Source organism: Rhynchophorus ferrugineus, unplaced genomic scaffold (genome assembly GCF_030347505.1).
Source record: "Rhynchophorus ferrugineus isolate W39M unplaced genomic scaffold, kcgeb_rfMv2 rfM11, whole genome shotgun sequence".
NCBI lineage: Eukaryota > Metazoa > Arthropoda > Insecta > Coleoptera > Curculionidae > Rhynchophorus > Rhynchophorus ferrugineus.
The window spans coordinates 366,651-382,341 of record NW_027472590.1 but is presented as its reverse complement, the minus strand read 5'-3'; the positions used below and the strand labels follow the sequence as shown (position 1 = coordinate 382,341).

Sequence of the window (15,691 nt, the reverse complement as noted above, 5' to 3'; positions counted from 1 at the left end):
CTCCCGTCTAATGGATTGAGTCGAAATTTTGATTTAATACCTCGCCGAATGGGAACGACTCGCGGTGGAACGTTTGCGATTAGCGTCAGACCGGTTTTTTTCTGGTCCTGGACGAACGGGCGGAAGGCGGGTGGGTGGGGGATGCTAAAAAATTGGGTTTTATCCGCGAGAATTGTTTGTTTTTTCGTTCGGGTTTATTCCTTTTTGATGGAGAGATTTATTTCAGAAGTAACACGGAAGGTCCTCGTTTAGTTGGGTATTTTCCGTATTAACTTCTACTGAGAATAAAAAAGAGTAATATATAATGGCTTGAGGAAGTGATACGATTAATATTTTGAACCTAATAATGAAAAAGTTTTCGAAGTATTCTCCATGATGACCAATGTTGAATTTCTTAGTGTAATTCATAAAATATTCGGAAGACTGGTTCAATAGTGTCAATAAATAATCCACAACCCTCGTATCCAGGTCGACGGATCATGAATAATCCTTGGCCTTTTAAGATTTTTATAAGATTGCCTTCCAACTCCTATCCATCTTGAAGAACCACGTTTAATTACTTTGTGTAATTCATAAAATCATCAGACATTGTTTTAGTAAGGTTTATAAGTCTTCTTGAAGTATATCAATGCATCAAAACTGATATATATTAGTTCCTGGGTATTCACTATCTTTCTTTAAATAAAATTAAACTGTATCTTAACTACGTGTATTTTAATTAATATTACATTTACTTTCAAATACCCGAACTCTCTTCGGTCATGCGGATCTATCTTACTTGATAAACTTATGAACGGTAAACTAGTAACCTGAATGAATTGAATTTGTCTTGAATGGTAAACTAAACTTATCGTTGAATGAGTATTTAAGGTGGCGTGTATGTCTCATCAACTCAACCTGTTCTTGGAACCGATAAGCTCATTAATAGGGTTTTTCTCTTTTCCAAAATAAGCCAGAGGCCAGACAGTAGCGATCAGGTGCGGCAAAATACCGCCATAAAGCTACAGAAATGCAGACGTTGATGAAAATGGAATTTTTATAAACATAATAAACAATTGCCGACTTGGTGGCGCAGTGGTAAAAGCGACAGGACGCTCCACCTACTGTTGCGATAGTCGCGGATTTGAATCCTGCTGGAGCATGGTCGTAAATTTATATTTGTGATTGTGTTAGGCAAGAGTGTAAAATCCGACAGGGAAAATGACCCCAATCACGCCAGTAACCAGGCTGGGTAAGACCGGATGTCTTCTTAGATTATTTCTAAGTTGGTCACTCGCCAGTCGGTATGTTTAATGCCGAGGACCACGGTTCGGAGTCCACGTTAAATTGTAGGTCCAGTCCAGATAAACCCCTAGTTGGTAAAAGAAGACTTTAAAATATACAAAAAAAACTAATTTACTAATTTATCTCTCTGACATCCTGAACAACTAATACATTTTTGCATGTGCTTGAAGCAGTCTTCGTAACACTTCTTCCACGCTGATTGAGCTACCTTCAAACATGGTTCCTGTCACACCCTCAGGCACAGAGAAACATTGGCCACGCAATTTATTCTTGATAAACGGGAATAAAAAAACATTTAGGGTCTAATAAGTTGTACGGAGAATGACCTTCCAATTCGTCCTTTTAGCTAGTCAAATAGGTGGTTGTTTACATTGTCATGATGAAGAATGATCCTTTGCATTCCTTTCATATTTCACCAAGCACTTCTGATAAACAAATCGTTGTGTACCACTGGTAAATCACCACTCTATATTGATCTAACAGCAAGATTGTCATAAGTCCAGTTAACCAGTCGAAGGAAGTTGATGGATGCATTCCTGCAAATGTATCCTAAAGATATCAGTTGTGTCATACCTAGTTGTGGTGTCTGGGCCCCTCAAATTTAGCATTGCAAGTTTCAAAACCTTCTAAAACATAATTTGCTATTAGGAATCATAATTTATTAGATGTAAGCTCCTAGTGTTGTAAACTCGCAATCAAGTCCTGCAGAAACCCATTTATAATATCGGATTTATTTAACTAACAATTGTCAAAAAATACTTCCCATTTATTGACGAATTGATCGAAGTTCAATGGCCTCTAAAAAGACACACAACGATTGCATTTAATTAATTAAAATGATTTTCGTAGCATTTTCCGTTGAAAGGATCTCCGAAGCGGCAGCCTCGCGAAATTCGACGTCGAAATAGTCGAGAGTTGCTCCTTCTGTTTCGCATTGTTATTTTGTGAGAACTGATCCCGTCTCCTTCGTTTTATTTCAGTTTCCTTGGCGTGCTACCTTTTCGTTGTCTTCTAAACTATCTGGAAGTTTGTCTTGTTTGTTTTGCAACGTTGTTTTTGTTGAAGTGTTAACAGTACAAACTTTGGCTTTTTCTATTTTACTAAAAATTGGATTGGGAATTGATTTTGAAGAGTATACTGTATGGTATGGTAATTTATTTTTTAATTAATTACAACAAACATATATTAAGTATGCTTATTACAATCTTTATTTATAAATTAATTTATTACTACCGTTCTGTTGTACTTGCATCAATACACAAGGCGAGTACGGGATTAATACATCAGTATGTATTTCCCTAATTAAAATAAAACTAAACTGCTTTAAACTAAAGTCACATAAAGTTAAGAATACGCTTTTACAGTAAATAAGTTCCGTGTGCTGTAATCCAGTAGCTACATCGCTTCCACGTTGCTGTAATTTGGCATTCAATTAGCAACCTTATCTCATGTTTTAAGGCGAAATATTGGACTATTTCGTATATCCATTTCATTTCGAGGTCATCGTGCAGCTTTTAGTTGATTACCTAACAATAAGCATTAGTAATTAATCGTAGAACTTTATTTTGGATGCGTTGGATTATTAGTTGGTTTGATGTTTTAGTGTAATAATATTTGCAACTCATAGGTACAAATTGGCTTTATGACTAATTTCCTCGATTTTAGGTCAAGTTAAGAGTATCATCCGACTAACCAGTGCAGTTGCTTGACAGTATGGTAGCTTATACTGTAAAATCATCGAGTTGTTGAGGTTTCTTCATTTTATAAATGACAATTTGGGTACAGCTGACAGGTACAGTCCCAACCAATTGAAAAAGTGACAATATGAGGAATTGGAAATTGAACAAGATCAAGCAAAAACGTGGCATTATGATTTTTAACAGTGTTCAACCACACTAACTTCAAAATCTCTGAAAAAAAATGATAGATATAATTATAGATATGGGGTAGGATCAAGAAACCAAACCATCCACCCTCTTGTATTTTCACTTGTTCTACTGTTAAGCCGTACTGCTTTCAACAACATTGTCTTTACAGAACATTTCAAAATAAATAGTTACCAATGTTACCTAAAGCCTTGAAGGTTATATGCATTGATAACGTAGTTCTTCATTGCTCTATTCTAATAGAACGTAGAAGGAGTACAAATTATTTCTTCTATTGAAAAATTGTTAATAATGTATCTTAAATAGAATTATATTATCTTTTTTATTCGTCAAGTTGTTGTACAGTTATTATGAGGTATTATTGGTTTCAGAAAGTATTGGTATCAAAAGTTTCACTATGTAGTTTCTCACAATCGGTTTTTAAATTTAAAAGTGCTTTAAAATAATTCACAGTCCATATATTATGTTTTCCCTTGTATTATGGCTAATACAGCAACAATAGAACTATAGATCATAAATAGCCAAAAAGAGAGGACTCAAAATTGGACACGACCCAAGCGATAATTCCCCCCGAAAAGCAAAGAAATCTCCGGAATGGTGTTAAAATGCTGGTGTTGACACAGCGGCGCCCGGTCGACCTCGAACGCGTCCACCGCAGCACCGACGGCACGTCGCCGCCTCTGGACCGCTTCCAATCGTATTTGGGACGCTTTCTTATGCAGATGCTCGATTGCACCAGCGGAAATAATCGTAAATCGACTGGTCCAAATTGCGTTGCGCGCACGGAAATCTGGATTAGGATCACGGAACGTCGCACACACGGGTCACATCTTGTACTGGAACTTTTCTCCCCCAACCGCTACTTCGTTACTTAAACAGTTCGAACATGTACAGACAGCTTCAACTGCGGGGCGAAATATACCAGTACGAGTCCTTCGGATATTCCAATCAAACCTTTATTGTTCCTATACATTCAGACAGTATCGAAATTCACTGAAAGTTATACTAAAATTTACTTACAATTCTTATATCAATCAAAACAATGAAAACAGAAAGGTAGGACAGCAACAATGGTAACTTGAACCATAAATAACTAAAAATAAGTCAAGTTTACCTTTAATTTTGGCGTTCAAACGAAAATTAATTTGCTGAATAGTTGTTAATATTAGCGATGAGTTATATATAACAAGAAAATAAGGATATAAATGGTAAAAAGCATTCAAAAATGATTGAGGCATGGTAAGCTCATTCTGAAATCGTCTTTAAAATATTTAAGAGAAGACACACTAATAGATAACACCACTATCACTTATTTTATAGTTATAACTCCTCATCACAGTAATAGTTTTGAGTAGGATAAATTTTATCAAGAAATCATCAAATGCCATCAGCCAATCATTTTCATCTGATATAGACTTAAGTGCTTTTTGAAAGAACACTGAATGAGTTGAAGGTTATATTTCAATCACTCACAATGTCAAAAATATATTAAAGATTATATATGCACAAATTATTATTTCTATAATAATTAACTGACGTCTGATTTAATAAATTAATGTCTAATATTGTTTCCTTCTTTTCCAGGTCTCAAGCATTAAGGATATCCTGTTGAAGATTATTTATTTTTTCTTGGTAAGTGTTCGCTTTAGTTTTAAGTCAAAATCATTACGTTACCGAATCGTAAATACACTATTCTTAAAAGAACCTGCTATTATTAGATACAAGGTACAACTTTTACATAAGGCCATAAAAACAATTCAAAATTGGTATTGACTTTGCTAGTAATCATAACAAAACGGAAGAAATAAAAAGTGTTTTTAGTTATTTAGGCTGTATGTTGGTACTCCTAATTATACCAGGGTACTTGAAATTATTCGTTATACTTTAAATTTTTACAATTAACCCCATCTCATAGCAAAGAAACAAAATATAAAAATATATTTTACATGTTTAACCTTTTATATGAATTGAACCATTTTATTCCAATTGATTAATGTATTTGTATCTCATAATTTTTCAATTAATGTATTTTTGACTGGTAGTTTGATAGCAGTGAAAGGAACTGTAACCCTAAATCTGCCAGGTTTTTGATTCTGCAGCCTTGATGATGAATCCTTGATAGTAAAACTACTCCATGTTTTCGCAAACAGCACTTTCATTTAAATTAAATTTCTTAATAACATCAACATGTCACTTTTCCTTATTTGTATTACCTTTATTGTCATTAATAAATTTGATAGAGGTATGTTTAAATAAGGGACCATCGTATCACCAGAAATTGTGCAATTAATAAAATAATTATGGAATAATTGTAGTGATTTCTCCAATTTTATTTATACGAAATTAACAACCATCTGAACTTTATGAAGTCTTGATATGTTTATATATACAGAATGGTTATACAAAAAGAAATATTTGGATATTGTTTTTTTTAATTTTTATATTCAAACATCCATTCATTCATTCATTTATAAACAAATGTTCATACACATTTCTCCATATACATGACACACTGGTGTCATATTATTTAAGATATTAATAACCATTCAGTATTCCGTATATTCTTTACGTAAATATCCAACCGTTTTAAAAAGTTTTTTTTCTCCTAGGCATCCAAGGCAAAGCCCATTTTCATTTTGACGATTATATAAACAAGCACATGCACATATTATTCGAGAATGGTGAAATTAAGGACATTTTGATGTATAAATGTATATATACAGTTGTTTTTGCCTCTTTAAGCAGTGCTCCCGACAGTGTGGACATTTTTTATTGTAAACTATATTTGACTGCTCGAAGTTAGAATGACAAATCCAACGAGGGTAAATTAACATTTGTATGTCCAAACTACTCCACACCAATCAAAACTCGCTAACCATCAACCGATCATTAACCTCGATGGTCTAGCAGGCGTCGACACATCACATCATCACCTTTTTACTAATGTTATCGATCGGCCGGAGGGGGGAAAGGACCGCGGTACGGGCCCGTGGGGGAACGAGGACGGGGTAGGAGGAGGTTGCTCTTTGGGTCGTTAATTAAAATTCCGAAATCGATTCGGCGGAGATAAATAGTGTCGAACGCCGCTAACGAGGTTAAATCGGCATAAGCGGGCCCACAGTTACAATAATTAACTCCCCCCAACCATCAATCTGCAGTAATCCGATCTAGTCAATAAAGGTAATTGAATTATCTTCAATTAGTGCGGGACTCGTTATTATCCCGATGGATTTGGGAGCGGGTTACGGGGCCCGTAATCAATGGTAAATAGTGTTAAAGGTTCTTAAGATTGTTGCACGATGTAGGGGTGCGAGGGTTGGTGTGAAATTCTCGCCAGATTGGGTTTTCCGTTCTGTTGAGGGGTTGGGTAATTTGATGGCAATTATTTCGGAAGATTCTTCGTTATTGTTGATTATGCCAGATTCCTGATTATTTCTTCATAATCATCCTGACATATATTGTTGAATCAACAACTCCTACAAGATGTCTTTATCCTTTTACACCATGTAGTTTCCTGCTATGCGCCTTTAAGATCAATCTTCAGCAAGTTAAGTATCAGCAACATTACATATTTTTCATATTAAATATTGCAAACATCATCGGTCCTTTTATTACTTTAATAAAGGACTGATATGTGTTTACTCAGACAGTAGACAAATCAAGGTGAAGGTATAAATGTTAAGACATTTTCCCCAAAATAAAAGTTTTACTTCAATTCAAAGCTCCATCACCTTCTTTATTACATTTTTTTATTAGAAAAGGTACTATCTATCAGAAGTTTTCTTCGTCTCAGTCACCTCTCACGTCAATGTTATACCTTTCAGTGTTTTCATTTAAGTGTGAGCCCTATTCTAGTTATAACCAACATAAAAATATCTATTTTGTAAACCTTGATTGATATATTGTATTAAGAAAGTTTTACTTTTTCCATGGTCCAAGTTTACTTTCTCCTGGAAGAGTTTAACTTACGTTATATCGTAAAAAAGGACACGTTTAGTTCTATAACTAACTGACACTCTGTGGTTTCCCCCATTGTTTTTGTGACTTAGAATCCCAACCCGATATATATTATAATGTTTGTAATTATATACTAATTATATTACTAATACTACTAATTATAATATAATTATATAATAATATACAGAATTTTTCATTATTTTATTAGTATGACATGTCTTTTAGATTAAAATCTTCCAATTTGGATCTTAAACGAAGATATTATCCACTTATAGTGGCATCAGTTTCATTCTCAAACAAGTGCATTATTACAAAGCAAATATTGCATTTTCACATTCCAGAAATCAAAATAGTCTAGTGATGATTTGCAAAATTTGCTCAAATGAAATGAAAAAATCTGCTTTCAGTTTAAAACAAATTTTACGTTATTACAAACTGCATTTGACATTATACTCGACGTTATCTGTGATATGCATTTTTATTGCAAGGACGATAATATGGCTTCAGTGAATAAATATTACCAGATTATCCCGCTTTACAGCCATCTATTAGGAAGACCTGATTTCTTTTTCACCAAACTTATATATAAGTAGCTTGACAGTATTATAAATGTTTACGATTTCATCTTACAAAACACTACAATGACGATTAGGACCCAATATCGATCCTAAAAGCTTAAAAACATCGATAATCAAAATGAAACAAGATTTAACAGAGTCCCGTCATCAGGTATCGCCGAGCGATACGAAAAACTGTCGCCCCACTCTTCCCCTATTTTTCTTCTTCTTCCCCATGTGGAATTATCTCGACCTGGCATCGGAAAAACCGTAACAGACGCCCAGAGTGTATTTTAAGTGAGCCATAACTTAGTTAAGAACCGAGTAATTTTCGAGAAACTTCCACCGCCTAATAGGGCCCGTTTTATCTGGAAGAATAATGCCAAAAACGCAGACCGATAAATCTCTCCGGGCAGACTGCCTCACTGATTTCGTTCTTTTTCTTCGTCGTGTTCAACATCTGGACGATGTCTGTCGCGCTAGGAGGAGAGAGAGCGAGAACGAGGGGCACGACGGTTATTACTGAGGAGGCGACGCATTGCTTAGCCCTCTTAGGATGGTAATTACCTGTCTAGGAGGTGTGAAAAGTTCGGTCTTAATTCCGACCATGGGAATGATACCCTGTGAATATTTAATGTGGTAAATGGAAACGCAGGAAACGTTGAATTCTGTTACACGGGTTGGGTAAATAATTATACGGTATTAATTATAAAAACAGGTTGGATTGTTCGGCTAACATCGTTTCCAACTTCATCATTGTTATTAAAACAACGATAATTATGATTCATCTGAAATAAATTAACGTTTTTTCGGGATTCATCTGAAATAAATTAACGTTTTTTCGGGATTTTTCTGCTTAATTTAGCAGAAGGAACTTTTTCTTCAAAGTGTCAGTTAATTTTTAACAATAACGGTCTCTCCAATTCAACCAACTTCAATTTCCAATAACAATAGACAGTCAGAGAACTTCAAATATATTTTCAAAATGTATTTATTACATTATTACTAGCCATTGCCGACTAACCTACAATATGTATTCTTACATTAACTTAAATCTAGGTATATATATAGAAGAACCCATCGACCCTATCTTAGTCTCTGGTGTAATAATGTTTACGTATTAACACTACTGTTTTTCTACTAAATGCACCTTACTACACTACACTACCCAAGATCAAATGGTTTGATATTTTTGGGCCTGTGTCCTGTTCTGGTGTTATCTCAGAGTTGTATTACTTCGATATTGACATTAGAATGGAGTCCCTCCTTGAAATTCTCTTGATTTTCTAGGTAACAGTCGGTATCTGAAGGTCTCTATGGAAAAAATCAGTCTTGTATTATCTCGGCGCGCCTACAGTACTTCTCGGGACTGTGTTTTGGAAAACTTGTATTGTGTTTATATTAGTTTTCGCAGAATATACCCATAATTGATATCCATATGTCCATATAAAATGATATTATTATTTATTGTTATTGGTGGTTGAGTCGTCTGATTATACGTGAACTGCACATGTCCAGATTTACTTTCGTTAATGTGTTTTTGCAAACCTGGGTCCAATTATTTAATTTAGTTTAGTTGCCTGTTGTAATTTTTATACGGCTTCTTCGCCATTGTGTCCGAGTGTCTGCAAGAATCGCAGTGTCATCAGCAAATATAGCCATCGTGATATTTTCCATTTGTGATACCTCACATATACAGAGTAGGTAAATAATTAATTCCAATACTATTCCTTGTGATACGCTTGATTTAACTTTTTTTATTGTAGAGTAAGCTTCTTCATGTTCGACTGTACACATTCTGACTGTAATGTAAGGTTTCAATAGCTCGGTGTATTGTTTCCGTAACATTTTCTGTAGCTTATGAACACGGCCGTCATGCCTTACCTTATCGAAGGCTTGTGCCACATTTAAGAATATAGCTGAACAAACCTGGTATTTTATTTAATATAAACTTGGCCTAGGATTAAGAAGCAAAAGGAGAAATAAGCAATGTACGTAAAAGGTATCGGGAAAGATCCACGTAAGGAAATTTGATGAACATCAAAAGATCTTCCAGTATTATTCGTAAATATAATAATATCATCGTAATAAAAGTTCTTTTAACAACAACAAAAAAGTTAAACGCCATCAAGGCACTTTATCGGCAAAACAGGTCCGAAATAATCTCGAAAAACTTGGACGAGGAAAGATCCTGAAGATTTACTGCGCTCCCCCGGAAATCTGGAGGATTTGCCCGGAATCTAGTGAATTTAAATAACCCCGAAACGGCCACGGAGGCGCTGACTGCGAACTAGTTCCGGTACATCTTGTCCGGACCAGAGCGAGACCCGTTAAAAACCTCCCGCGACTTTATTTTAATTGGCGCGCTTCGTCTCGACCCGATTGAATTAAAATGGAACGGACTAATCCCCGGGTTAGATAGAGGGAGAGAGTGAGAGGGTGGGTGAGCGGGAGTCTTGGGCAATTTTGCTTAATTATAAAACGCAATTCGGCCGGCTTTTTTGCCTTGGGCCGCTCAAAAATAATGGTTCATCGTTCGGTAGAGAGAAGATTCTCAGTGCTAGATGTAATTAAAATCACGAGACGTATTTGCATAATTAACCAGGTCCTCTCATCTTGTTCGTGTGCGAGATGGGTTTTACCCAAATGCTCCTACCGGAAAAATAATGAATCGAGCTATCAGAGCCAAAAAGTTAACTATTTACGCAAATGTGCCTGACAAGAAGACTGTTAGACAAGATAATTAAAAAAATATCTATTTATTACGTTGTTACTAGTCGTTACCGACTAACCTATAATTTGTCTTTATGATAACTTAAATCTAGGTATATAATTAGAAGGACCCATCAGCCTGGAGGAATATTTTATTACGAAATCGATCGAATAGTAAATGGAACATTTTGGTATTGAACAGGTTCTTTTTTCTTCATTAACATGCTATATTTTATACTTTGTGAGCCATTTAACACTGGCAACATCACAATAAAGTAATATTCTAGTACGATACCCAGTTCAGATATTCTGCAAAATCTTCAACAGACAGAATATAATATACAGTCACAAGCACCCCGACTATCTTTGATGTACAGCCAAATCTTTATTTTACAACAATTTAACATGTCAGTCCCCGGCCTAACACACAGATGGCGCGACTAGATTTAAATCCATATGTTTTTAGTTAACCCTAACCCTCAAAAGATGCGTGTATAAATTTGACAAATGTCGGATCATTAGTTTGTGAATTATACCATTTTGAGTGAAGCAACTTTTGTTACTGTGAAAAAAAATGGATAAAAAAGTATTTCGCGTGTTGATAAAATATTGCTTTTTGAAGGGAAAAAATACAGTTGAAGCAAAAACTTGGCATGATGCCGAGTTTCCGGACATTGTCCCAGGAAAATCAACCATCAAGGATTGGTATGCTAAGTTTAGACGTGGTGAAATGTGCACCGAAGACGGTGAACGCAGTGGACGCCCAAAACAGGTTGTTACCGACGAAAACATTTAAAAATCCACAAAATGACTTTGAGTGACCGTAAATTGAAATTGAGTAATGAAATAGCAGACACTCTAAAGATAGTAACTGAACGTGTACATCATTCACGAATATTTGGGTATGAAAAAGCACTGTGCAAAATGGGTGCCGCGCGAGCTCACTTTTGACCAAAAACAACGATGAGTTGATGATTCGGAGCAGTGTTTGAAGATGTTCAAGCGTAATAAACCCGAGTTTTTGCGTCGATATGTGACAATGGATGAAACATGGCTGCATCATTTCACTCCCAAGTCCAATCGACAATCATCAGAGTGGACTGCACACGATGAACCCGCTCCAAAATGTGGGAAAACGCAACAGTCGGCTGGCAAGGTTATGGCGTCTGTATTTTGGAATGCGCATGAAATAATTTTCATTAACTACCTTGAAATAGGAGGACCATCAACAGCGACTATTACATAGCGTACACCGAAATGGCCGCATTTGAAGAAAAAGAAAGTGCTGCTTCACCAAGACAATGCACCGTGTCACAAGTCAGTGAAAACGATGGCATAAATCCATGAATTAGGCTTCGAATTGCTTCCTCATCCACCATATTCTCCAGATCTGGCCCCCAGCGACTATTTCCTGTTCTCAGATCTCAAAAGAATGCTCGCTGGGAAGAAATTTTCGTCGAATGAGGAGGTGATCGACGAAACTGAGGCCTATTTTGAACTAAAGGGCAACTCATACTATAAAAATGCTATTGAAAAGTTGGAGGGTCGCTATAATCAGTGTATCACCCTTGAAGGGAATTATGTTGAATAAAAAAAAATAATTTTTCCAAAAAAATGTGTTTTACCATGGTAGACCGGGGACTTTTCAATTGACCTGTTATATTCCTCTGTTTCCCCGAATTTCTTCCAAATTATCATTTCTTTCGATAAACATTTCGCCGCTAGTAAGGCCTTAAACTAGTCACTTTGTTAAAACATGAACAGTGCTGTTATGGTCTACTGTTAAGGGTTAAATGAATTAGCGGGCGGGTTGGAGGGGGATTTGCGAGTCGGCGCTCGACGCATTGATTTCGCCGCAAACTCGGTCGGCGTCGGGGGGCCAGTGGGGGGCGGAGAGGGCGATCGCAAAGGATAAGACCCGGGACAGGAAGTGTTTAAAGTTCAAAGGTAGCGGCATTAATCTGTTCTAAGATAGGTAAGCGATAGAGCCACATTAACGCTATTGCTCTTCCAATGAATCTCGGATAAAGTACGAAAATTAAGCCTTAATTATTATGGAATCCGTAACGATATCGTCCGGGACGAACTTCCACAGCGAAATGGCGAGCCCGTGGGTGCCGTTCGGATGGAACTAAGTTCGGCCTATTAGCGGTAATATCTAGTTTGAGCGTGTAAGGCTTTGTTTACCATTTGCTTGTCGGTTTCTTAAATTTACTTATTAATATAAGGTCAGAGAAAGAATCTATCCTAAATATTTAGTAATACTTACCCGGTGAGAACATTCCTGAGCGCCTTTGCTAGCTTCTTCTTTTGAAGAATTTTCTAGATAAAGATAGTGTCATATCACTACACCTTATGGTAATTTTCGTCATATTTTACAATTTTACAATTCAAGTAAAAGTACAAGTGTCAGTTAAGACTAGGAAATTAAGCTTAATAGCTTCAAATCTGTCCATGTTAATTTTGCGTTGCGGCGAAATTGGCGACAAAAACCTAATTATACTTGGCGGATGCGCGATTCCTCAAGCAGATTGAGCTAAATACCTTGGAATACATCTTGATGGCAGGTTAAATTGGAAACATCATGCTGTACAAAAAGCAAAGCAGATTAGATTAAAAGTGAAGCAGGCTGTACTAGTGAGTCAGCAGATATCACTACATAGTATAAAACAAAGTCGCCTTTTCTGTCCCTATATCCCTATGTGCGCTTAAATCTTTAAAACTACGCAACGGATTTTGATGCGGTTTTTTTCAGTAGATAGAGTGATTCAAGAGGAAGGTTTATATGTATAATACATGCATAATATACTAAGGCAACATTGCTAATTTTAGAGGTTTCTAACGTGATGTCGTAAATTAACCTATTTTTTTAGGCTTATTTAGCAATTAGCAAAAACGCTGCCTAACCCTACGAGTTAGATCAAATTAATGTACTACAGTATTGTACACCATAAAAAGGTCTACAAAAAAGTCCGCGATGGTATATGTTTATCTTTTAGGGATAACCCACATTAACCATTTTTATTGTTTACTTTTTACCTGAGAAAATGGCTTATTTACAAAGCTATTTTAAGCAATACGGCATTAATCCTTATCGAATTAAGTACCTTAAATACAGTGTGCAATTAATATAGATCAATATGGTTCCTTACAGCATGTAAATTAAACAAATATTTTCGGAGATATTACAAATTTAAAATTTGCGTTTAAAAATGTGTAATGTAATAAAAATTGTATGAATTTAGATATTCCAAAGATAGCAGGAAATCTTCATAGTAAGTATAGGGGAAGAGGAATTGTTTTACTCCAAATTTAATGCGTGCAGGCCAAGGGCAGTAATGAATGAACCAAAAATACTGGATCGATTTTAATCATGTTTTCATTGAGTGACATAGGCATATATATTTTATGCCCGTGCAAAGTCGGAGCGGGCCGCTATGTTTTTATATACAACGTTCATATTTTTTCTGTAGTGTATTTAATTTAGTATCAGCATTGCACCCGTGCGAAGCCGGGGCGGGTCGCTAGTTCTCAATAATTGGAAATTGGTTTATCAGTCATTCACAAAACCAATTTAAACCTATGTTAGAGAGTGCAAATATATTTGCACTAAAAACCTACTAGAAATCAAACAGTTCCAAAACAAAGATGTTACCTATAAACTTACAACAGTAATGTTGCCTTTTCTTCCCGAACTTTTTGCTTCATAAGCCCCTATTAACAATTTATAAAAAAAAGAATGACTAGTATGCCACACGACAGTTGCAAAACAAGTTTGAAATTGCTATTGGCCGTACGCTCTCCTTTGTAGATCCGAGCCGGTACAGGCGAATTTAATATTCGCTCTATGAACAAACGAAATTATTCGAAATTTACCTAATGAACTATTTATAGCGACGCCGTGGAGTGAGCCGTAAAAATCATCTCCTGCTTGTCCGGCGAGCACAACAGGTCTCCCGTTTTGACTTAATTTCCTCGTCCCGCGCTAATTCTCGCTCTGGTCTCGGAACTAACGACCACCCGCTCCGACGCTGACTGACGCTTTTATTTATTCCGAACCGTCCTGCAGGACTTCATTATTTTTATTACCATCAGGTTAAGCGCCATGTTGTTTTCCGTATCTAACACACGTAAATAATAATGAGCTAAGGCATGTGACTGGCTTATTGTTAATATCATCGGGTTGTTAATATATTTTAATTCTTTTCCTTAATGTGTTTCTTCACCACTGAATCTCTTTACCGCTCTATTCAAATATTTATTCTTCAGATGCGAAGAGTCGGGTATCACGGGGAAGTAGATCTGGAGAATTGCCTTAAGCCGTTGAAAAGTTGTTTTTCTCATCTGGAAATCTAAAACGTTTTTGACTCTACATTATCTAAAAGGCTGCACAAATATTGAGAGTATACTATTTTGCCAGTCTGAGGGCATTTCACCAACACAATTCCTTTTGGGTTTTAACAAAAGGAGATATTCAAGGAGAGATAAATCTGGAGAATATACCAGATATTACAACAATATGTGCTTTCATTCACTGCCTTCATATAGTTTTATTTATGTATTGTTAATAAATTTCTATTTTTATATTTCATGTTCTTCACACGACCTATGAGATCAAAACGTACCCTGTATATATACGAATTCTTCTTTCATAGTTTAATGTTTTGTTCTAAGAGTTCTAATATCTTTCAAACTAAACATTTTTCTAAAATAATCTTCGAAATGGTTTCGAAATTGTATTGTTAATATTGAAATGAAACAGATATCTGTATGTAAACAATTCGACGTCACTTTTTGAAGCAAATCAACAGAAACAAAGGTTATATTCATTGACGGTTTCCCGGTCGTTATTCCGTAAATTGGGTCACGAAACAGGATGTCGCCAACTTGATCTTGCATTTTTCGCTCATTTCAACGAATTAGGACATCTTGAAGGACGTTAATTATCTGAGAATCACCATTCTAAACTACGTTGAATTTCTTAGATACCGACTTTGCGAGAATTGCGGAACGTTTACGGATAATTATGGTTATGGTGCGCGTTAGTTACTCAACGTTGTATCTAAAAATGGACGTAAAACGATTTAAAGAACGAAACTTGTTTAAGCCCAAAAACGTCTAAAGAATGTTGAACCAGAATGGCAAGTAGCTTTATTTTAGTACAGCTTCATATAAGGACTAATTCATTTTTAAAATAGCTTACAACAATAACAAAAATGTAGAGTGGTCTAGTACGTATGAATAGGTTTAAAAGTTAAGCTTTTTACAATAATATCGGCAATAGTGAGGATGAGT

At 35.8% G+C, this 15,691-nt stretch overlaps 1 protein-coding gene across 2 annotated transcripts in view; it reads left to right on the top strand.

Moving 5' to 3' along the window:
• The window catches only part of kek5 (leucine-rich repeat, immunoglobulin-like domain-containing kekkon 5 protein), a 78,601-nt gene that overhangs the window by 51,772 nt on the left and 11,138 nt on the right, over window positions 1-15,691 (top strand). For both annotated transcript variants that reach the window (XM_076417691.1, XM_076417693.1), the window contains exon 4: window positions 4,755-4,802. The gene's annotated coding sequence lies outside the window, so the exon portion shown is untranslated. The remainder of the gene's footprint in view (window positions 1-4,754; window positions 4,803-15,691) is intronic.